The sequence below is a fragment of the Papaver somniferum genome, unplaced genomic scaffold (assembly GCF_003573695.1).
Source record: "Papaver somniferum cultivar HN1 unplaced genomic scaffold, ASM357369v1 unplaced-scaffold_35, whole genome shotgun sequence".
In the NCBI taxonomy this organism is placed as follows: domain Eukaryota; kingdom Viridiplantae; phylum Streptophyta; class Magnoliopsida; order Ranunculales; family Papaveraceae; genus Papaver; species Papaver somniferum.
Window position 1 is genome coordinate 1,326,178 of NW_020645971.1, and position 24,780 is coordinate 1,350,957.

General features: G+C 35.0%; 1 long non-coding RNA gene across 1 annotated transcript; it reads right to left on the bottom strand.

Moving 5' to 3' along the window:
- Positions 1 to 9,675: 9,675 nt before the first annotated feature.
- Positions 9,676 to 10,606, bottom strand: LOC113342220. The gene is made up of 4 exons (XR_003356518.1): positions 10,581 to 10,606; positions 10,022 to 10,082; positions 9,825 to 9,861; positions 9,676 to 9,702 (listed from the first exon to the last, which is right to left on the bottom strand). It is a non-coding gene; the product is annotated as an uncharacterized LOC113342220 (long non-coding RNA).
- Positions 10,607 to 24,780: the final 14,174 nt, after the last annotated feature.

A 24,780-nucleotide genomic window follows, 5' to 3' on the forward strand; every position in this document is an offset into this window, starting at 1 on the left:
TCTCGACTACCAGATTCTATCCGACGAACCACCAAGTAGTAGATCACTCAAGGTGCAATCCAATCGAATGATTTAAGCTTTGTGAATTTAGGTTGATCCCAGTAGTTAAACTCTTATATCAAGGTTTACTTGCGGGTGTTGTCTTCACACACGATTGCTCCACAGAATCCCTCTGTAAGGTCTCGCGATTTCTAATTGTGTAGAGAGTTATTCGACGATTACTTATCTCATAACTTTTACTAGCAATAGAACGATCAATAGACTAATCTAGTATGTATCCCAAATCAATCTAAGAATCATTCATAAACCCTAGATATGGTAAAGACAAACAATGATGATAAAAACCTCAAATATACTTGTATTATTAATAAAGCTTCACGCTTAGAACATTGAATTCATCCTTAATCAACAAAGGATTTAGCTACTCATATTGCAAAGAAGATGAATAATGGTGGTTTCCCCCTAAAGGGGTAAACCCTAGGTTTTGATATAGAACTTGTGATATGAGATGATATTACCTTCTTTGGAAGGCCTAACACCTATTTTTATAGGTTTACATTACTTGCCCATCAAGTATTTAATTCGGTTCAAGAACCCGATCCGAAACTATGAAATAAAGACCCTAACCGTGACCTTAGGCCTTCACAAGTATGCATACCCGTTTTTATACTTGTTAAGTATGCGTAACTCAAATTCCAACAGAAATTTTCGGAATTAAAGTATGCGTACCCGTTTGCATACTTTACTGTCTTCGGTATTCGATAAAAGCTTGTTTTGGTCACAACTTCTTCGTCCGAACTCGGAATGAACTCATTATTTTTGAATCCTTTTTATCTTTAAATTATCTTCAAGATGGTGATAAGAAATCCTTAATTTGAATGAGTTAATCTCGGTCTTTGGCCCGTCTCTTGATTTTGAGCGTTTTGCTCCTTTTCGTCGCACTTCTTCCACATCTATTGGACTTGGGCACTTGGATACTTGGAACACTTATCTTCCTATCTCTTTTCAGCACTTTGTAACTCTTTTTTGAATGATTCACCTAATAGAGGCAAATAAGAGAAAACAGGAGTAATAATACGAATACATGCAAGAATAATAAAACAAGTATGGAATGGACACCAAAATCATATGAATTATGCACTTATCAAGTTCATACTTAAAATCAACAAGTTATTAAGAATTATTAGATCTCTCCTGGAAAAAAATTTAATTTCATAGAGAGAATCATACATGCATTTTGTTTCTAGCATCACTCAGTATATGCTCAGTTTATGAGTATGGATTATTAAATTTCCACCGCAGCTGGTTTGGTTAGGTTAACAGCTTAAGGGACTATTAATTCATTTTCTAATGATTCTTTACCAACCAATTCCATCGAGTTGCCTCTATCCGTCTGCTTAGCAAATAGCAAACCTTGTCCGTCTACCACCAAAAGTATAGACCTTTAGATTTCTATGATGATGGTTCATTTTATTAGGTATTTAAACATACAGGTAACAAAATCCCTCTCTGTCTGTAATTTAAAAATAAAAGTAGGTGCCGTGAAAGGATATCTGTCTCTATTATTATTATTTTTGACAAAATACAAGTTTTATTGATTACTGTACGCTGGTGCATACATAGTTAGCAGCTAAAGCTGCTCGGAACTCCAAAGGAAGAACTACCCACCAAACTCTGGCTAAGTTATTTTTCCTTACATGCTTAGCCATTTTATCTGAAACTCTATTACAAGCTCTAGGTACATATGAACAAGACCATTAAGGATTTTGACTCGACAAATTGACACATAGATTAATTATACAATCATCTTGTTGTGGAGTAGAAATTTGTTGCTTCTGAAGGAGATTCACTACCTGACGGTTATCATTCTCAAATAAAACTCTCTCGTATTGAAGTTGATTTTCCATTGCATAGCATGTAAAATTCCCCACGCTTCATCTTGAGTTATGTTTCTGGCATGTAGTAGGAGTCCCATGGCTGCCACGAATCTCCCTGCATGATCTCGAATTAGAATGGCAATTCCATCAATAGTATGATTAGGCAACATATAAACATCAATATTAATTTTAAAGTAACCCTCTGGTGGTGGTTTCCAATGAGGTAAGGTAGTTGTCCTTCTCTGCAAAACAGTACGAGTAAAAGGACTATCTAAATGAAGATGTTGCCAATGACTATATTGCTCTATATTCTTAATGATGCAAAGCGGATTTGGTTTATTATGCTGGAAGATATTATCACATCTATGTTTACATAAAGCCCACATGATGTATGAAATATAATGTATGGTGTTATGATTCTGACACTGGATGCAATTTGCTTTATCTGCCCATTTGATAATCTAGTCTCTAACTGTGTTGTACCCACTAATTCTGTTAGTCAGGTGAGGAGCAAATTTAGTCCAGACAGATGAGCTACCGAACACTGCATAAGTATGTGAGTTGTCATCTCTGGAGCCTGCTTGCACAATGAACAAATTTGATCTTGCTGAGAGCGAAGCCTGAAAGTTCTTGTTCGGACTGGTAGAATTTCATGGAGAATCTTCCAAAGGAAATGTATCAGTTTATACGGAATCTTTAATTTACAGAGTTGCAACCACACTGTGGATGAAATTTTCATTCGTTGCAGTTGATTAGGATGGGACTCCGTAGCCAGAAAACTGTAAGATGACTTTGTAGTAAAGTGTCCAATGGAGGTGAGAGGCCAAACTAGCTTGTATTTCCTCGTCATATCCAAAGGGATGGTAAGAATTTGTTGTACCTGATTCGGAGTAAACAATTGCTGAAGAATATCCATTTTCCAAGATTGATTATCTTCATCTATAAGTTCAGCCAAAAATTGATAATCACTGAGATTCAGCTCATCTGGTTGTAAGATTGGCCTATCTGAGTTGGGAATCCATATATGTATCCATATATTTATGCTTTTACCATCACCCACTTTCCAGATAGAAAGTCGTCTTACTTGTTGCAATCCGTGACAGATGCTTTTCCAGACCCACGACGTTCCTGGATTGAGAGTATATGTTAACAGGTCTTCATACATAAAATATTTACTCCGCAGTATTTTAGCATAAAGAGAATCTTGATTATGTAATAATTTCCATGCCATTTTAGTTAATAGTGCAGAATTGTAGACTGATAATTTTTTTAAACCCGAACCTCCATATCTTTTCGGAAGATGTAAACTTGGCCAATTCTTGGAATGCCTGGTTTGTGTATAAGCATTATGATTCCACCAGTAATTTCGTTGAACTTTATCCAAAGCACTGATAGTTTGTTGGGGAAGCTTTAGATAGTGCATTGGATAAAGAGGCATGGTCCATAGCACACTCTGCAGTTGCGTACTTCTAGCTGCTTGAGAAAGCATTTTCCCTTCCCAACCTTGTAACTTAACTTGCATTTTATTAAGAAGAAATGAACAATTTTGTGTTCTAGAGCGAGACATGAGTAAAGGCAGGACCAAATATTTTTCCCCTAAGCCTATAGTTTTCATCTGAAGTATCTCAGCATATTGATTGCACATTGGCCTTGGAAGTTTTTTGTTAAAGAAGATTGTAGATTATTGTTAGTTCACTACTTGCCCAGAAGCGGTGTTAAATTGTTCTGATAAAGACTGAAGATACCTGAGTTCAGCTGGCTTAGCTTTTAAGAAAGAGAAGTATGTCATCCGCAAAATAGAGGTGGTTAATTCTTGGACTGGATCTGTTTGCTTTAATACCATGAATCTTTCCCTTTGATTCTGCATTATATAGAATATAGGAGAAAGCTTCAATACACAAAATGAATAAATAAAGCGAGAGAGGATTGCCTTGTCGAAGTCCTCTGGTTGGTGTAAAAGCCTCACCCATTAATCCATTTAATAAGATAGAGATTTTAGGTATAGATATGCATTGATCAATTAGCTGAATCCAGTCTTCATGGAGTCCAAGTTGCGATAAGATATGCTTCATCAAACTCCATTCAACTCGATCAAATGCTTCAGAGATGTCTAGTTTGATCCCAACCCATCCTCTCCAGTCTTTTGTTTTCTTCATAGAGTGAACTAACTCATGAGAGATTATGAGATTATCTTGAATATGCCTGCCTGGAACATACGCGGCTTAAGAGGGTGAGATGATATTGTCTAGCAAAGGTTTGAGACGATTTTCCAGTAGCTTGGATATAATTTTATATGATATGTTGCATAAGCTGATTGGTCGTAAATCTGCAGGTTGTGTTGGGGTAGATATTTTGGGAATCAAAACTTGGTATGTCTCGTTAATCTCTGTAAGAATGTGCTTCGACTTGAAGAAGTGTTGCACCATCAAAACTATACTTTCTCCCAATGTTGACCATGTTTCTTGATGAAAACCAGCTTGAAATCCGCCACTACCAGGAGAAGTCCATGGTTTCATCATGAGTAATACTTCATTCACTTCCTCCATTGATGGAATGGAAAATAGCTGCTTGTTTTCTTGATCTGTTACACAAGGGGTGATAAGATTTAGTAATTGTTGGTTGCGTGGAGGATGCGTTGTACAATTAATTGAGCTGAAGTAAGATCGAATCAGCCGAGCAATACTATCTTTATCATTGTGCCATAGTCCTAGATTGTCTTGTAAGGTATCGATATGATTTCTCCGTTTACGGTAATTGGCATATGAATGAGAATAACATGTATTCATGTCTGCATACTGAAGATGATATTTCCCTGATTTCTGCAGCCAAAATTCTCGCTTTATATGAAGCCAATGCTGAAGTTGTTGATGTAGTCGTGTGAGTATTGAACTGCTTGTTGAGCTGTTTTGTTGTTCGTAGGCCTGAATTTGTTGCTTGACCCTTTGAATATTGGTTTCTATATGACCAAAGTTATGCTTCTTCCAGTATATCAGGTTATTTTTGGTGTTCTTGAGTTTCTGAACCAGCTGATATGGAGGCGAGCCATTGTATTCTTGCTGCCATTAAGATTCAATAACAACTTTGCATATTGGGTGAACTAACCATCACTTATAAAATTTATAATTAGGGGAGATTATAAGCTCAACAACATTTGTAAGAAGTAAAATAGGAGAGTGGTCAGAAGTATGAGCTAACAAATTTTTCACTTGAGTTGAACTAAATAAGGCTAGCCGTCGTGCACTACATAGGGCTCTGCCAAGCCGAACGTGAGTTTGTGCAACCCCTTGACGGTGATTTGACCAAGTAAATGGAATACCCGAGGCACCAAGATCTAATAAACCCATTCGATGTATGCAATCTCTGACGAATACATGGTATGTATCTACATGGCGTCTAGTGGTTTCAGAATCATGTAATCTAAAATTCAGATCACCTAGGAGTACCCAAGTAGGGTTGTCAACGGGTACCGAATTACCCGGAACCGAACCAGACCCGCATATAATGGGTCCGGTTCCCGGTAGTAATATTGGACCCCTTAGTAGATTTAGTACCTGGCGGGTAGACCCGTTTATGAACCGATTAATATCGGGTCCTAATCGGGTATACCTGACGGGTACCCGCGGGTATTGAGTACCCGGTTAAATTTTGTACAATTCACTAACAGTAGACATGCGTTCACAAAAAATGCTTCCTTACCTCGCAAATTTCCCAGTGCTGCCAATATATCATTTTTATTTGCCATTCCAACACTTATTTTTTCAATCTTTTAGTTTTATTCAAGAACAATAAGATGTTGGTGCCTACTGTGGACCGAATATACCACAGTTCTAACAATTATAAACCGCACTGCATTGGTTACTATTAAATAATTAATTGAAGTGTTTCAAAAATTCAAAACTGTGGATTTTATTATTAATACCACTAACCGTTGTATTACCGTGCTATTGTTATTATTCATTAAATCCTCAATTGATGATATAAGATTCCAAAGCTTATAAAGCCACTGAGCTCCATACAATTAATTTGGGTGTTGGAGAATGTTAACCTAGTCTGATAAAGCTGATTTAAATTTGTGAGAACTTGATTTCAAAATATTTAGTAAATACCCATTAATTACCCGACACCGTTGGGTACCCGGCCGATTAATAGGCACTACACCATATCTAGGTTTTCCTTATACAAAATAAGCGTACTAAAAAATACAAGTTAACTTCCCTAACTAAGAAAAATAGTTACTGGAATGCAGTTATATAACGTGTTAGTAATTTACCTAACCCTTTTAGTCCATTAGGGGAAATTAAATAGGCTAACACTTCAATTTCATAACAATATTTATCCTAACTATTGGCATTTTACACTTCATATTTACTTTGTAATGTAAATATTATGTTATAAACATTGCTAACTCTTTCTATTACTATTAAAGTGACCACTAAGCAAATGACATGTGTCCCTTTCCCGGTCGCCGTATCTGCTTTTCCGATCGGCATCTGACGGTTTCTGGTCGCCGGAACAGACGGTTTCTGTTCGCCGGAATTGACAGTTACCGGAAACCGGAAATGACATTTTATGGTCACCGTGTGTGATAGTTACCGGCAACCATAAAATTACTATTTAATCTACAGTTCATGCAGGATTGAACACAGGAAATATATAATATATTGTGAAATCAGAATCATTATATATTCAAGGAGCACAATCTTTACATAAATATAGTTGTGCAAAATTCCACAAATTACAGACTTCACATGAGAAAGTAGTAACTCAAGAAGTTTTCACAGCACAAAAAAGTGTCTGATCCTTGAATTAAAAGCAGTATATATTTCCACTGCACAAAAAGTAGCTAGTCAAGAACTTCTCATTCCTGCTCAAACTCCATAAACTCCATGTGAGTCACATGCCCATTCATTTGCAATATATTCTCTCGAACACCAACAAGACCTGAGTTTTTGCTGCAATTAGGACTTTCAACATCCGTGACTAAATTGCTTGTGGTAGGTTGTTTGTATTGCTGCTGTTATCCACATCGTGGAATTAACCCCTTCAAAAATTATCTGCACACAGACAAAAGAAGAGGAACAATAAGAATACTACTGAAAACAAGTTAAACTGAGCTAATTTTGGTGTAGGAGATAAGACAAACAGATGAAGCAATTAAGCAGCTATAGATGCATTACTAATGCACATAAGGTATAAATGTCTTAGATTAAATTTGAGGTATAAATGAGCTATATTATGTGCATTAATATATCAATGAAAACAGAGCCTGTAACTGAAAGCTCACATTGGTAAGTAGTGCAGTAAGCTTTTGCAGGACAGTCTCGTCCATATTGTCATTCCTAGGTGCACTATTCACTGAGTTCATGCTTGCTGCCATGACTGCGGTTGCAATACTTGCATATAAGGCTTGCTTTTTCGATATGAGTGGGGAATAACCCAATAAACTAGTTCTGCATTTGTCAGGGCCAAAGACTCCAGCAATTTCATCATTCTCAAAATTTTAAGCAGATACCAATCATGCATTGATTAAACCCTTTCTCTTAGATCTAGCGACTTTTATTTGCTCCTTTAACATACATTGTACAACAAGTGTTAATTTCAAAATAAAACAGGTAAACTACGAGTTTCATTCAAAGTTGTCAAGCATACTCACATATTTCTCAACTGCTAAAGGGTTTACTTTTCCATCTTTTCTACATTTCCATCCATCCCAAGCAAGCCCTCGAGCAGCCTCGGCTACCAAATCTTCCTTTTTAGCTTGTATATACATTATGCATAAGTATAAACAATCGATAATTAATCTAGTGAGTCAAGGCATTTTTCAATGGCAGGGTATTTACCAATTTAAGTTCTAAAACTTCTAAAGCCACTCCATATTTTCCTGTAAAAATCAAACAAATACTTAGTTAGTGAATAAACAAAACATATAATCAACTTTAAAACAGGAAAGAGAGCATTATATGCAGACCTACAACCATATGTTTCATGGGAATACACTTGAATAGAGTTCCATAGGCAAATGCAATTACAATATCCAGGAAGATGGAAAAAAGTAATGTCCTGCACTTGATAGTAATACAAGGAATCACCAGTCAGCATTGGTTAGGTATTCCATCGGTATGTGTTTCATCAATAATCTGAAAAATAAACAAGAAACAACAGCAAATCCATGTGACATTGATTATTAAAACACATACAAATCTCAACAAACACAACTTTTATGAGTTTAAATAGATATTTTCCAACACCAATTAATGGCTTTATCTACAAAAATTGATTCATCTGAAAGCCTACCTGAAAATTTAAGGTTCCGCTGACCTGAAAATATCGCTGCAGTTCATATCATGCCAGAATCAAATTCTTCTCAAGTGCAAATTTAGAACAAGAATGTTGGTGAAACTACAAATTCATGTTCATATTCAGTATATGAGCCCAAAAGTATCAATTTACATTGCAATCTTTCAAATAAGAAAGCTGAAACACTTGGGAAAATACAACAAAGAGCCTACTTTTAATAAGAACTGACCATGATCATAACTATTTCCCCAGCTTCAGCAGCAACCAAAGAAAACTGGACCGGTACAGGGTAACCCACTCAAAAAGCTTATTGGAATCTGACCTTCGATGTAAGCTTTCGAGAATCAACCTGCAAAGTATGACAGAAAATGTACAAATTAAGATTTGATTGACAACAAATAACTATCAAAATTTGCAACATGAATTTATTTTTCTGGTCAGTTAAATAGAGAGACAATTTGTCATTCCGAATTGTTGAAAGAAAGATTTGCGACTATATAATATAGTGCTAATGAAATATATTGGTGCCTGCTTCCAGAGAAGGGTCCAATTGATATGATGCATATCACATGGCGTGTTTTGTGAATGTTGTATTCTACTAGTGGGATCTTTGATTTTAAAACAGCAAGTTGAAGTTACCTTTCAAAATGAACTCAAAGTCACATCCACAGGTGAAAGAATTGCTGAAGGATCAATGTCATTCAGCTTCAATTCATCCAAAGTGTATAGGTTTGGGAGTATCTGCAGCGCAATTAAAGAAAAATAAGACAACCATTCCAAATGCTACATCTTACTATCCAATGGTAAAAATCAAACAAGTGCCCATTGGAAATCAGAATTCAATGGTACATCTTACAGACTTACACAAATAAGACTAACATCAAAAGCATGCAACTACATAAGAACATCAACAACAAAATTGATCCATCCTCCATCATTCATACAATAGAAGGGCTAATAAGGAACCAACTCAAGAACAATCATCTATGGTTCCAAGAATTGATAGAATGCACCAACTGATGGAAAACAAGAACAAATCAAAATAGTTACCTTCCTTGTTGTGCCAAAGCAACAAAGACCACCGGTTTTCCCACTAACTCCTTCACGAGACTTAATGCTGCCCTTACATCTCTTTTCATTAGCTCTTCATCAACTTGCTCCAAGACTTTCCACAGTAGAACAATAGGTTCAGCAGAATTTACCATTTTACTATTAAATCGATCAATTGTTCATAAATCAACAAAAGAAATACGTTCAATTTTATCGAATGCACTAATAATGGTTGATATACCGACCTATAATTGGGACTTCCACATCTTTATTCCAGGTTTCCCATCCAAACACAAACAAAATAAAGTCTTCTCCATTCTTCTATATAAAACGAGACCAAATCATTAAAATAGGCAAAACATTATCAAGTCTAGGAAGCCAATGATGTTTCATTTTGTTGATTGTGATATTACCTGCAGCTCTTCTTAGTCTTTCTTTTTTCCTTGGCAGCATTGTAGATAGGCAACAGTTTACTAACCTGTTAGTCATTTACACAAAAGTAGATCAACAGAGATGACATTCATTACACAAATGTCAAGTTTCTTAAAGAAAATATTAAGAAGTATAAGAATATACACCAACATTGCAACACAAACTCACTAATATGCTTCCATGCATACTCAACACGTCGCTTCATCTGCTGCCAACAAACGAATTAGAACAGACTTCGGTCATAGAAGAACATATCACTTTATACAAATCATACATACATTGAAAGTGTACTACTTGTGTAATTCTATCATTAATTTAATGAATCTGTCATCAAAAAATATTCCTAGTAACTAAAAAAAAACCACCTTGTCGAGCACCATTTCTACCCTGCCAAACTTCATTGTTAGGGTTTTCACTTCTATTCATCTGCAACATAAAAACAACAACAAATCAGATGAACAATAAACAACAAACTTCTTCATCCCACTAAACTGAGCAGTCTAAATACCTTAATGATTTCAATACTGAAAACCCATGTCAAAACCAGAAAAAATTCGAACACAAATAAACCAACCCAATAATAACAAACTCTTCCTTTGTTCAAAACAACCAACCATATTTATAAATAGAGACATGTTTAAAATAAATTATATATATCATCTTCACTAACGGAGTCAGAAAATCCCCAAATTGAAAAACCCTAGTTTCAGATCGAGTAAAAATAAATAAATTGAACATCTATTGCAACAAAGAAGATAGACAGCGTTAGGGGTTCATGAAAAGACTTCTTCTTGTTCATTAATTCTTCTTTTGCCTAAGAAAGAGTAAAGAAGAAACCATTTCAGATCAAAATCAAACAATATCATCAAAAACAAAAACAAAAACAAAAACAAAAACAAAAACAAATTAAGATCGGGATTAGACCTCAATCGTTGGACAGTAGATTGAAGAAAAATTGTTATCACAGAACAAGGATTTTTTTTTTTTTAATTTCAGGGAGAATATCAAATTTTTAGGGTTATGAATGTTTCAATTCGAGGCTTTTTTTCTATTACTGATTGGTTTTTGATTCATGGATTAACAAGGATTCAAGGATTTGTGTTAAAACTTGATTTGGAGAATCTGTTACGAGAAAGGATTTTGGTTGAGGCGGAGTTAGAGAGGAGAACAGAAGAAAGAGAAAGTAAAAAAAAGAGAAATAGGAAAGTGAGAAGAGAAATAGTTTAGGTTTTTGTATAAAAAAATTTGGACGGTGGAGATTGATGACAGTGATCCTCATACGGATTGCGGAGATATTTGAATGGTGGACAATTGGTTATGGATCCTCATACGGATTGAGATAAGTGTGTTTCTTTAGAACACAAGTGTGTTTCTTTTGAACCTTCGTAAGACCAAAATCCAAAGTTTCGTATTTCGGAATACTCTCATTTTTGGTAGGAATGTAGAGTTTCATACGAGGAACATGTCACCAAAATCTTAGCTTCAAATTAGTCGTCGTTTAGATGTTTTAAAGAAAAAGGTGCCACCATGTCAAGATTATGTCATTATAACCATGTCAACGGGGATATTGATATCGACCTTCTACCTATATATAAATCCGAAAAATATATAAGAATGAATCAGAAGAATCATAAATGAAATAAAGAACTGTTATTCTCTTTCGATTAAACAAAATTTCAAAACTTAATGACGATAGATTAAGGGTTTCGTTAAAGATTCAGACTTATAGGTGGAAGAGGTCAATAAAAAAATCTGACAAACATTGGTAGGTTTAGTGCTCAAGTATATATTCCGACATAGAGGAGATGACATTGAGGATAATATGAACAATGTTGGTAGGTCTATGATTCCGATGAAGATTCTGAGTTAGTGGAAGAAGAGATTATTTAGGATAATATAACATACATTAGTAGATTTAGAGCTTCAGTGAAGATTCCGATTTAGTAGAAGAAATCATTAAGGATAATATGAACAACATCCGTATATTTAGGATTCCGATGAAGATTTTGATTTAGTAGATGAGGTCATTAAGGATAATATGAAAAACACTTGTCAGTTTATAGCTCCAGTGAAGATTCTAGACTTAGTGGAAGAGGTCATTAAGGGTAATCTGAGAAATATTTGTAGGTTTAGAGCCAGATGAAGATTTCGACTTAGTAGAAGAGGTTATGAAATGATAATATGAACAATATTCTTGACCTATATCGAACTAACGTCCGAAATGAATTGGACACTCGGTATAAGATGTTTTTTAACCCACGATGAACTGAATATAGTCCCGAAAAATCCTCTTCCTCAACTTAGTAAATGTTTTTTTTCCTTCTAAACCAAAATTGTTGTTGCTGATATAATTATCGACATTTGACTTGGTAGAAATTCCGAAGAATATGATCAGGGAGTCGATTGCTCGAAAATAATCTAAAGGACGATTTTCCAAAAAATAATTCATAATAAACTAGATTCTAACATTAAAAATTGGACACTCGGTATAAGATGTTTTTTTAACCAGGATGAACTGAAGATAGTCCCGGAAAATCCTCTTCCTCAACTTAGTAAATGTTTTTCCCATCCAAACCAAAATTTTTGTTGATCATATAATTATCGACATTTGACTTGGTAGAAATTCCGAAGAATGTGATCAGCGAGTCGATTTAAATTCTATTTGGAAGTTTAGATTTTGTACTTGTGAAATTAAATTCCGAAGAATGTGATCAGGGAGTCGATTTTAAATTCTAATTGGAAGTTAAGATTTTGTACTTGTGAAATCTGACGAACAAAAATCGAGTATCTGAAAATGAATTTATAACGAACAAAGACTGACATTAAAGTGAACACTCGTATAAAGATAGCAATTTTTACTTACAACGAACTGATGATTATATCGGTAAATAATAAAGGATGAATTTGCGAGAAAAATAACGACATTATGACATTAAAGATGGAACACTCGTCTGAAGATTGTAATTTCAACTATGACTTCAAAACGATTCTTACATTAGCGAGCGGCCGAAGATGTTTTTTTTTTCTGACCTACAACGAACTAAGGATAATTGTAGTTAATAACCAAGGATGGATAAAGCAACGGAAATCGGCTCTAAAAGCAACGCAAATCGGCTCTAAATAATAGAAAATGAACAACCAATTTAACCAACAATAAGTAGCTTAACAATATATTGATAAAGGTACAATCTTTTCTTTGGCATCTGCAAATTTGTTAATAAAATTTATTTCAAAAAACTATGTGCCTTTCATTTCCAGTACAAATTTCATCTTCTTTATCGGAGCATCTCATCTCCAACTGCGACAAATTTGACCAGTTACCCGTAAAACCTACGAGATGTCAACATAAAACTTTATCCAAAATACGCCAATTGGCATGGACTCCCAATCATCATTACTAGTAGCTTGATCTTTCCTATTAACTTCCTGCAAATGGCAGCTAGTTAGAATCTTGAACAATGAACACATTCTGTTTTGTTGCTCTATAAAGTCACTTGGAACAACACTGCGGTTATTAAACCATCATCAGCATAAAGTAAATACTGGTCTGCAAGTTTTCCTTCTGTAATTTCCTCAGTTGATTCAACATAACAAAACTATGTGGATTGCATACACTAAATACTGCTCGTGTACTAGTCAAGAAATCAATGTTATTCGGCGTTACAGAAATTCAATGTATCAAACTAACCTCAAGTATCAAGTCATTACAGGTATGCAAGATCTTTTATAAATTGAACATACTCCTGAAAGGCACAATGGTTCAATTGATAGCCGTAACATTCAATTGTGGATCAAACCCCTAAGGAAAAACATAGTTAGATTGTATAAGTTCAAGATTGGTTGGGAAAGGTGACAAAGAAACCTCAAACTAAGACAAACATTTACTTTCTTTTGTTTATCGCTGAATGTCAAAAATTTCTTAGAAGGTTCATATCCAAGAACGGAAAGGATGTTACCTTGCAGCAGCAGCAGCTTCTTCAAACTCCTGAAATAAACACACCGAAGATAGAAATACGATTAACACCAGAATACGGAAATTAGAATCTATAAAACGAAGACAGAAGATACCGTTACCGAAGATCTAAAGTAAGGAACAATATACTAAATTAATGCCACGGTGTACGAATTTATCCGTATGTATTTGTTTGTTTTTCATTTGTGCAATAGGTCAAATTTATTCCGTAAACAAAGAACGAGACAACACCCAAGAAGATAAAAAACAATCAGAACTACAAATAGCTCCCAAACAGAGCAGACTAAACGAATAGAAAGAGATATAACACAGGGTAAACCAAAGAAGCCTTTCCCACATCTAATATGCTACCTGCCTATTTCTCCCAGTTGTGTATGTAACTAGAATGTTACCACCAACACTATTAAATGTTTAAACGCTACTTCTGACTTCTAACTAAACATGTCGTAATGCAGCTCGGTGAAATTCAGTAATTTTAAAAGTTAAGTTCCTAATGAGTTCTAAAAATCTATGAGGTAATACCAGATCCTAATCTGCAGTTCACAACAATTTCCTCTATAGTTTCACTTATAACTAAGCAGTTAAGACTTTCCTTCTCTCTAATTGGATGAGGTGGCTCACCACCCTTAAATTTCTTACCTAAACGAAATCACAACTTACTATTGTATGTAGTTAGTGACATACAAAATTTTGATAACCTCAATAGTAATCATGGTAAGACAACTTTTGATCCTAGAACCTGCAGAACAGTAACCCATATAATATGAATTCGTACCAGCATTGTAATCTTTTAAAAATTGATTGCTCAAAATACTTAACTAAAGCCTTACTAAGCAAAATAGATGTATCCACGCTATTAGAGAACGCAATTAGCTTGCCATATTCTTATCCAATATCCTAGATCATGGTAAAATACTTTAAATACAGGTAAAATTAGCATGTCAACGATTGTTAAAGCTACCGGTTCAAGAATAATCAGAAAAAAGGGTGAAAGGCGTTAGAGGATTTTGGATATTTTGAGACCCAAGAATAATCAGTATAATTGCTAATTCGTGGCAAGTTTTCAATAACTAATGTTCATTGAAAAATGATAGTGGTATGTTCATTTATACTTTCTGCTAGCAACTTAGACCAAAAAATCACATACTCTAAAGATTGCCAGATTTGTATGCTAGAAAATTGCGACCATCAATTTCATCTCCTCCTCTCATCTACTATTGTTCTCTACTTTGACAACAAAACTCTGATCCTTATATATACTTATTCACAACATTTTTCAAACAAAATAGAATATCAACGACAGAGTTTTAAAAGAGGAATATCTTATATGAGCTTCAAAGATCATGGGTTCAGAAGACAAGTACAACCTCAGCCTAACAAGAAGCATAATCTTTTTATGTAGCTTTCTTCAACATCCTATTTTTATGAGTTGAAAGGAAAATAAATTTCTAAAAATGATGCACAAATGCTAATCAGCCGAGGTAGGAGGCCCTCTTGGGGTGACTAAATGCGACTCATATCAGTTACAAAAAATGTGTCCCCAACACAGCGAGTAAGACTGGAGCTTCATCCAATTTAACCACAATTTTTTTCCAATCCACTACATTGTCGCTTGAAATTTGTTTCCAATTGACCACATCACAAGTAGGTCAAAACTCATAAGTAGCAGTCGTAAGTAATTCTACCCTACCTACTTGTCTACTTCTACTTGTGCCAATTAAGTTTTTCAGGTTGTTCCCACTAGTAATTCAAGCCAGTAAAAATTAAACATGAGTTCAAGAAATCTATATTTCAATATAGGTGATGAAACAGAATCCTCAGTAACTTCAGGCAAACCGTAATTCAATTTTCCTGGTTCATAATTTACAAATTTCTAGGTCAAAACAAGAAAATGAAGCTGTAGAGATCCAAAACAAGTAACATTTGTTCCGAAAAATACCTGAGAAGAAGATTTTCCTGTTGAAATCAATAGAGTGAAGAAGAAGAATAAAGAGAGAATAAGGAGAAAACCGATTCCAATCGGTCTTCCCATCTCTCAATGGTTCTCTAGCTACCCCAGAAAAGTTTTGCAAAAATTTGCAAACCATCAAACTAGCCATAATTAACAATCTAAAGGCCACATAAAGGTGACCAATGAAATAAATTCAGATTTGATACATGTTTCCTCATAAACTCTTTAGTTGTTAAGCCATCTTAAGCCTCCACATAAGCCTAAATTCCAACCATTGGTGGCAAAAGGCCATTAGCAAACTGTAATTTCTCCGCCATGTAAGCATTTCATTGTTTCTTAAGATTGTTCATATCATGTCAATCACATTCCTGATAAATACATTGAAAAGGAAAATTATTCCTGCTTTAGAAACTCAATGACTTCCGGAAACGCAGTCCTATACTAATTTTAGGATAAATTTTGTATGCTATGAAATTGTACAAAAGAGTTTCCAATGCTGCTGCAACCTTTTCAAACCATTTCCTTAATTCAACAAGAGACACTATACAATAATCATGTTGTACATTGACAATAAAGATAGAGTAAAACATCACGAATCAAAAAATTATTTTCTTAATTTCATAATTGCAGTAGGGAAGTATAAAAACATCTACTATCTATTCTTCACAAAATTATCCCACTTTTCATCCCTATTTTGTTCCTCTTAAACCATAACCACCTTAAACAGAAAAAAAAAAAAAAAAGAGATTCAACAATCATAAATCCCCAAATTTAACCCAATTTTAAAAATCCCTTTAAACCCTAGTTTCATAACTAAAGAACTTAATAAGAGTAATCGAAGAAGAATAAAAATAAGAAGAAGAGAAATCATACCAGCAACAATAACCAACGAATTTCACCAGAAATAAATCACCTTCATCTCTTCAAATTCCCTAAAATTGATGAGTAAAGAGAAACTATAATAATGAGATGGGGTTTTCTTTAATTGGAGTCTGATTCGAAGAAGGATCATTTGAGTTTGACTGGGTTTTTCTCTTCCCATGGGTTGCAATCTGAGGTGCAGAAGGAGATGGAAACAGAAGGAGATGGAATTTTTTTCCAAGTCTATGTTGTGTTCGAGTTTGGTAGCTAACTTTGGTTCTGTCGACAGTGCATGCGAAATATCTGGACTGAAATTTTGGATTCCTAAAATATTTAATCCTGGTTTAGGTTATTCCAGGGATCTAGCCCCATTACTTGGTTCCAAACAAAAAACTTATAAATTCTTAAAATTCTATTTTGCATTTTATAAATTTCCATTGTATTAGCAATGTACAAGTATGTTACTAATAAAAATGACGAAGAGTTATAAACATGGGATTGATTTTAGTAGACATCTAAATTTGGTTAAGAATAGTTCTAATAGTGATTTAGTAGAAAGTGTGTTAGGGATGTATAACTAATGATCTCACACTTTGAATAGTTATTTAGTTTTTATGAATTAATTCCTAATTATGGTAACTATTCCTTAATTTGCTAACTCTTTAAATGGGTTACTAGAATTACAATGGATTTCTTGAGTTAGCAAAATAAAACTAGTTAGGAAACCTATTGTTAGGAAAACCTAGATATGGTGTAGTGAGGGTCCGATTTTGGGTCTACTAAATTAGGAACCGCACCTGGAACTGCCAAGACCCGGAATCGATAAATATAATAGGGTCCGGTTCCGGGTAGTATGATACCCGGGTAAAACCGGATCCGTTGACAGCCCTATACCCAAGGGATATCTACATGTGAGCTCATGTCAACCAAGTACTGCCATTGAGAACGTTTTATATCATGTTCATGAGATGCATACATGCATGTAAGTAACCACTCTTGATTGCTAGGCCCAGATTTAACAATAATATTGACCATGGTACTTGTAGCATACATAATTTCAAAATAAAAAACCATCTTTCCAGGCAAGAGCAATCCCACCGGAGAGACCAACAGATAAAAAACACCAGTAATTAGGATAATTGGTGTGGCGAAGGTAAGTATTTATCTTACACGTATGGGTTTTGGTCTCAGATAAAAAAAACGATGTTATGGTTATATTGTTGAAGACAATGCTTTAAATAGTCTCTAGTTGCAGGTTTACCGCAACCTTGACAATTCCATGAAAAATCTTCATGCAGACAGGGGAGTAAAAAAAAGATAGAAAGATCTTGTAAAACCAACAAAGCAGGTATGTAAAGAAATGAAATATACAAGAATCACATGTCGCAAAGCAGTGGTGAGAACATTGGCACTATTGGTTTGTAAGGCTAAGTCCCACGAACCCGTCGGTGGATTTTCAGTGGTATCATCCATATTAGTTGTCTCATCAGTTCCAGTACCACATGCGCCAGTTCTAGTGCGCTTTCTCTGAGATGATCTTGAGCTTCCATCCTCACTACAAGTCTCAAATCTTTGATGTAAAGGTGATATCTGTCTTTATTAACATACTAAACCTTCTGCTGCAAATAATAAAAGTATAGTTTTGCAACTTGCTTATGAATGTAGGTTAGAGTGAAAGGAACAACAATGAAGATCTTAATACCTTTTTCTGTAGGTTAGGTTTGATGATGCCTCTTGATGTGTCATCATCAATATCAATATCAGACTCCAAGCTCTTCCATAAGCTTCTCGTCGTCTTCACAATGTTCTCTTACCCTGGTTATGATAGCTGCCATTACATGTAGATGCATTTTCTTCTTATCATTATTGTAATCAATTAACATCTCTTTAAACTCTCACTGTCTCAAATAAAGTAATTTCTGGGAACCTCCACTTTGTTACGGTAAAACTGCTGAATAGAGCAGAAAAGGAAAAAGAACATTGAGGGAGTGATAAACTAGGGTTTGGTTTGGGGATCAGATTAACAGAAGGGGAATGTTGGCGGCACGAGTAGAGAGAAGAAGAACCACCGGTTTTTTTGTAAAGTCCGTCTCGTTACTTTGTTTGTGTATATTTTTCAATTGGGATTTAAGATCTGATTCTACGATTTGCCGCGCCATTGAGTAGAAAGAGAGATGAAATGAAGTCAGCTATCAACCTAAATTCTAAAGGGAACTCGTCGTTGTCGACACACCGATTTTCTTGTGTTTTCTCAAAATACCAAACCCAGATTTCAAATTGACGCGAGTTTCATTTTCCTCTTCCCCCTCTCTCTCACTGTAAATTTCTTGGGGAAAACTTTTGATAATGGCGGAGATCGCAACAACTAGTATAGACACTTTAATTCTACGTCGGGTTAGCCTCGGGATCTCTCTCCTTTTCTCTTGTACGTACTGTTGTTTTGTGTGAGTTTAATTTTGATTATATTTTAATTGAGTTGAATAAAAAACTAGATAATAACCCATGGTGTGCACCGATTGATACCTTTTTGTTTGCCTTTTCATTTTTTATTCCTTGTTTTAATAGTTTACTGAATGTATTTTTGTTTTTTCATTTCGATACTTCAATGAATGTAAAGTATTTGTGTAATATCTGTATTTTTAGTTACGGTTTCGGGTCGGGTTATACCTAAATTAGAGAATCACGTGGTTTATATTGTTTCCCTTGCCTTAACTTAGGTGGGTTGATTGAACTAGAAAGGCTACAGGTTAGGGTGGAAATAAAATGATTAATAATAAATAAAATTAAGGGAAAATGAAAAGATAAATAAAATAGTTAAGAAAAATAATAGTTATATATAGGTTTTCTACTAATGTAAATAGAAATAATTTTGGAAAAGAAAGGCTAGGAGAAAAATAAGGAGATAGATCTAGGTTTGTTTTAGAGAAGAAGAGTCAGGAGAATCAAGAGGATCAAAGGATTTAAGGCAGAATGTGAAACCCTTTCTCTTTAGGTGCTTTTTTTGGTGTTTATTTCATATGATTTTGTATTGTTATGATTCAGTAATTTATTTGAATAAATATGTACCTCTTGTTGATGATCGGTATTCTCTTATTCATATAAAACTTGATTAGGTATCTCTTGTTAAAATTTGAGAATTTTCCAATGAAAACTCACCGCTGAATGTTTCTTGTAATTTGGATAATAGCTTCTGAAATTCTGGACAACTTCGTTTTGCTGTGGTTTTTGATGTTCTTAGGAAATCTTAATGATGTTAAAATTATTTGAGGTCTTAACAAAAGTTGTATACAAATGTATTATCTTTCACTGTGCTCTGGGTTTGCTTAATTTAAAATCAATATGAATTTATGGTGAATATTTTGGTAAAATGATGTTATCTGCCTAGATTTTGTAATGCGTTTGTAAAATCAATATCTTTTGATTGAGACGTTAGTTTCATGTGAAATTAGGATATGTTATTCAGGAATATTTACTAAAAGTTTGAGGTAGATCGGACAAAGTTATCATCTGAAACACATGATGTAAAATGTCTGCAGTTAGTGTGTTTGATTAAATGCTTGAATGAAATTCATGTTGTTAAGCCATGATTGCTTGTGTTGTTTGTGAAAATGATTTTTAAAAGGCAATGAGTTCATGTTTTACCGTTTTATGGAACATGTTTCATGCTAACGGCAGGTAATGATCCCCGAGAGTTAAATGGGTAATGATGTGTTTCCCGACCATCGATGGCGGTTGTCCGTGCCGGTAAACGGTAGGTGGATGTACGAACCAAGGTTTTCGTACCTTGAATGAAACGGGTAATGACCCCGAGAGAAGATGGGTATGATCCCCATAGGAACTTTTGTTCCTGACCATCGATGAAGGTTGTCCGTGCGATAAACGATAGGTGGGTGTACGAACCAAGGTTTTCGTACCGTGAACTCATGATTTCTATATGACTATATTAATACGTGAATAGATGTTTTGAATCATTTATGAATGACTTGTTGGCAATTATATTAGTATTGTAAACTCATGGTCTGTTGGTGACAATATTGATATGTAACTCATGTTTGGAAACTTAAAAGGATGAATTGTTGGAAACACTATTGATGATGTTAATTGGTGTGTTGAATCCTAAATTAATGATTTGTTGACAATAATATTGGTATTGTGAACTCATGATTGAACAAATAAATTAGATGGTTTTTTGATGTATTATTGCGAAGTCTTATTTGAAATCTTAATTAAATGATTTGTTAGAAACAATAGTGGTGTTTTGAATTCACGGTTGAACAAATGAATTAGATGATTTAGTGAAAATAATATTTGTGAGGTAATGTTGTTGGTTGAATATATTCGTTGAAGTTACACTATATCTCTTTTTGTATGTTATTCCTTGATAAAATGATTTTGTTTTTGCATCTTTAGAGAATGAGGGTGCATTCTATTGAGCTGTCATCTCACACCAATTGACATTCCTTGCAGATTTATTAGAGTTGCGCAGCGAAAGCTAGGAATAAGTAGCTTAGTGATTGAATCGTTTGCTTCTATTTGTTTGAAGTGTAAATCGATATCAAATGTTTCATATATAATATTGTTAAGGATAAATTTAAACCTAAGAAATGATATATTTCCTATTTATTAATTTTGATATATTAATTTGATTTAAAAAAAAAAATTAAGTCTCTCTCCAACCCGTAACGCTTCGAGTTCGGATCTCCATATGGGTTTGACCCTGGTCCGGAACTCGGGGTGTTACAATTTGCATAGCTCATATTTCTTTGGATCAAACTTAGAGTTAAGCTGCCTTAACTATCAAAAATGTCAATATTTATTAGCTAATGGAGAGTGAGATCCACCTAGTGTTAGAATTTATAAACAGAGAGATCCACCTAGCGTTAATGTTAGAATTTGCAAACAAATAGTTTTCAAATATAAAAATAGTGTTCACTTGTGACATCTTCATGATACTGGTTAACCTTTGCAAATTCTACTAAGCTTGGAAACTAAGATTGCCTTGGTAAATTAATCTTCAAATAACCTAAGTCAGAAAAAAATGGTTTTAGATATGTCAAGAATATTGTTGTCAGAGTTTACTTCCAGCATTTTTAGTTTCTTCTTGCACAGTTTAATTACAATATTGTTTTCAATCTCCACTTTACAACTGATTGTCCCTTTCTGTCTTGCCAAAGATAGAGATGATATCAGTCACATTATCGCTCCATCCCGATGGTCCTTGCATCGCAGTTGAACTATGTTTCACTTGTATCTCAAAGTTTGATCTCTTACTCATGTTTGTTGTGGGTCAAATAACATTGTATAACATTGCTAAAATTTTCAGTTTCTACCTGCAGTTTTGTAAGTAATATTTTTAGAGGTTCTCACCAAAAGAAAAAAAATTAGACGTTCGAGGGAATATTTTTATCCCTTTTTCTGATCATTTCATCTTTCCTAAACTGGCAAGATTTTTTTTACTGGTGTGCATAACTGAAGTTGTTTTTTTTTACCTTATTCATGAAGTTTGAAGTCTTAAACTGGCCATTGTCTTTGTAGATACCAAATATAAGCATCAACACGTGGCACTTAATTAAGGCATCAGCAACATACAACTCTACATCAACATACACTACAACTATTCTTTGTTAGCTTAATTATTAAGCTAGGGATATTATAGTAATTAGTTTTATATCTCTTTCCTTTATAAAGAAAGATATTAGGTTAGAAAGAGGGGGTCTTTTGGGATCGGTTCCTCTCTTGGTCATCTGGTTCACTTTTCACTCTTTCAGTCTCAGAGCTCCTTGTTAATGGATGCTCTCCTAGCACAGAGATAATAAAATTACTAACCCGTTGACATAGGCCTGAGTATGCCGAACCACGTTAAATCTGGTGTCAACATTTCAATATCTCTTACCTATTTTTTCTTACATTTCATTTATCATCCTATTGATATCATTTTCACCATTAAATCTGATTTGGTTGTGCAACTAGATTTTTAATAGTCACAATTTGGCACTAGAAACCCGTCAAGTGAACCTTTGTTTTTATTACAAACAACAAAGATGAAATTGAAATTATTTCGTAACTTATTTCATGTTTCTATCGGGATCGACCTCGTGTCTAATCCATTTTGTTTCCCTTCAATTTGTGTTTTATCCATTATCTTCGAGCTCGCAGTCGAGATGTTCGACAAAATTCCAAGCTACAAGAACAGTGGAATACGACTAAAAGGGCGTGTAATCATCCCAGGCATTTTTCATTTGGTTTTTTCATTTCAGTTCTTTTTTGCAGTCACTGGACGTGCTACCTTTCGTAAAAGCTAAAGGAGGCACAAAGTTTCCCGACGTACAAGCTACGCGATGACGACGATACAAACTCATTCCGATGGAGATGATCTCGAAGCGCGAACTCAACGACGACTGGACAAATTTGATGCCGATGGCCAGTCCAATGTTGCAGTACAACCGCTATGTAACCGCAACGTAGGCCGGCTCAAGTCTAGCGACGATAATGCAAAGCCGACGAAGAGGGTACAAAGCCTTACAACGAAGGATCAAAGTAGACGACGACGGTCCAGTCCTGATGCCGATGACCCAGCTGACATGAAGTATATGGTGTCCCGAAGATGATGCAAAATCATACCACGATGGTCCATGCCTACGTTGAAGATACAAAGTAGAGGCTAAGAGGAGGCGCAGTTCATGTTAGGGAATGATCTCCCATGATAATTTCAATCGATTCCTTATCCCTTTTTTATGCAGGTTCGTGACTAATGGCCAAATGGGTTACCTGCCAAAGCAATTTAGCACGCTGTTGTTGTTGCTGCGATGTGGGAAGACCAACTGACGTATGCCGGCATGATCCAAAGAGGATAACAACGAAGGTTCCACCAACGCAGGCTCTGCTGACGAGGAACCAACAACGAAGGTTCTTCAACGGTGACATACACCCGCTATTCTTCGACCATACTTCATGAAGAAACGAAGATGATCTACACCAAAGAACAAAGTGAACCCGCACACTACGACAACCCCGATGACAAGGAAGATTCTAGCCTTCCCACAACAATCCGAAGCCTTAATCCGAAGACTCAACATCGAAGCCTCATTTCCGAAGACTCAACTCCGTAGCTCAATTCCGAGGACCAAATACCGTTCCACAAACTTCGATTCCGCAGCTCAATTCAACTCCGAAGCTTCAGCTCAGGTTCAACTCCCCAGATTCAATTCCGCAGCTCCAGCTCCATAGGATATCACCCAGCTCGCAACAGATAAGTTTCATTTCCTTTTTCGTTTCATCTGATATAATTTAACATGGTTTGTTCAATTCATGTCTCTACTCTATATGGTTTATCCGCTCATGTGTGAAATGATCCACTCTTCTTATACATGTTCCGTACCCAAAGACTGCAGGTATGATTTTCCTTTTGTGTGGCCTAAATAACAAATTGTTTAGTCACACCTGAACTTGTATGCTTAACATGTTTGGTAAAATGCCTAGCTGAGCCACTAATATGGTTTTAAGTTTCACGTCTTCTGGTTAGGTCTAATTCATGTTCAAATACCAACTAGGCTTTCGCACTTCAATTTCATTTAAGTTTAAGTTTGACTGACCATTTTGATTTTATTCTAGTTTAATGACTGAAATTTAGGTTCTTAAATCAACGAATAGTTACTATTTGAATCTTGTTTGGTGAGGCATTTAATTCAGTAAAGCCATAAGAGAAGCTCTGCATTGTCACCGCGGCTACAAAAAGAAGTTGATCTTTAGAATCACAATGGATGATCGCTATTTTACTGCATTCTGTAAAGTCGAAGACAAGAGTTTGCTAAATGACATTTCGCATTGTACTTCACAAGTGTTTTCCTCACTCATTAATCTCTAATATATTACACTGTTTTGTTTCATGAAAGTGCAGGGGAAGAAATTGAATATTAGCAAATTATTTCTCAACTGATGATAGTTCTTACTTTTATACAATAAACCATTTTCACTAACATTAAGTTGTTTTATATAACAAAGGAATTCAGTAACGCGTGGTTGGATCAAGCTTTGGTTTAATTTCTAAGTGTCCTAGTTGCTTGACTTCCTTGTCGGTTCACTTTATACTGATACAAAATTGTATTTTGCAGCAGTGTTACTGAACAATTTAGGATTATAAAAGATTTCACCCAAAAGTGACAGGGCATCATAACTAAGGAAGGAGCAGCAACACTTTTGGCGCGAACAAGAATGAGCACAACCCGACACACAGTCTTATATTGCTACACTCTCAGCTGGGAGGACTTTGGCTTATATGCTACTCTTATCATTACTAACAGTGCATTTGATTGTTATATTATTACTATTACCACTACCCT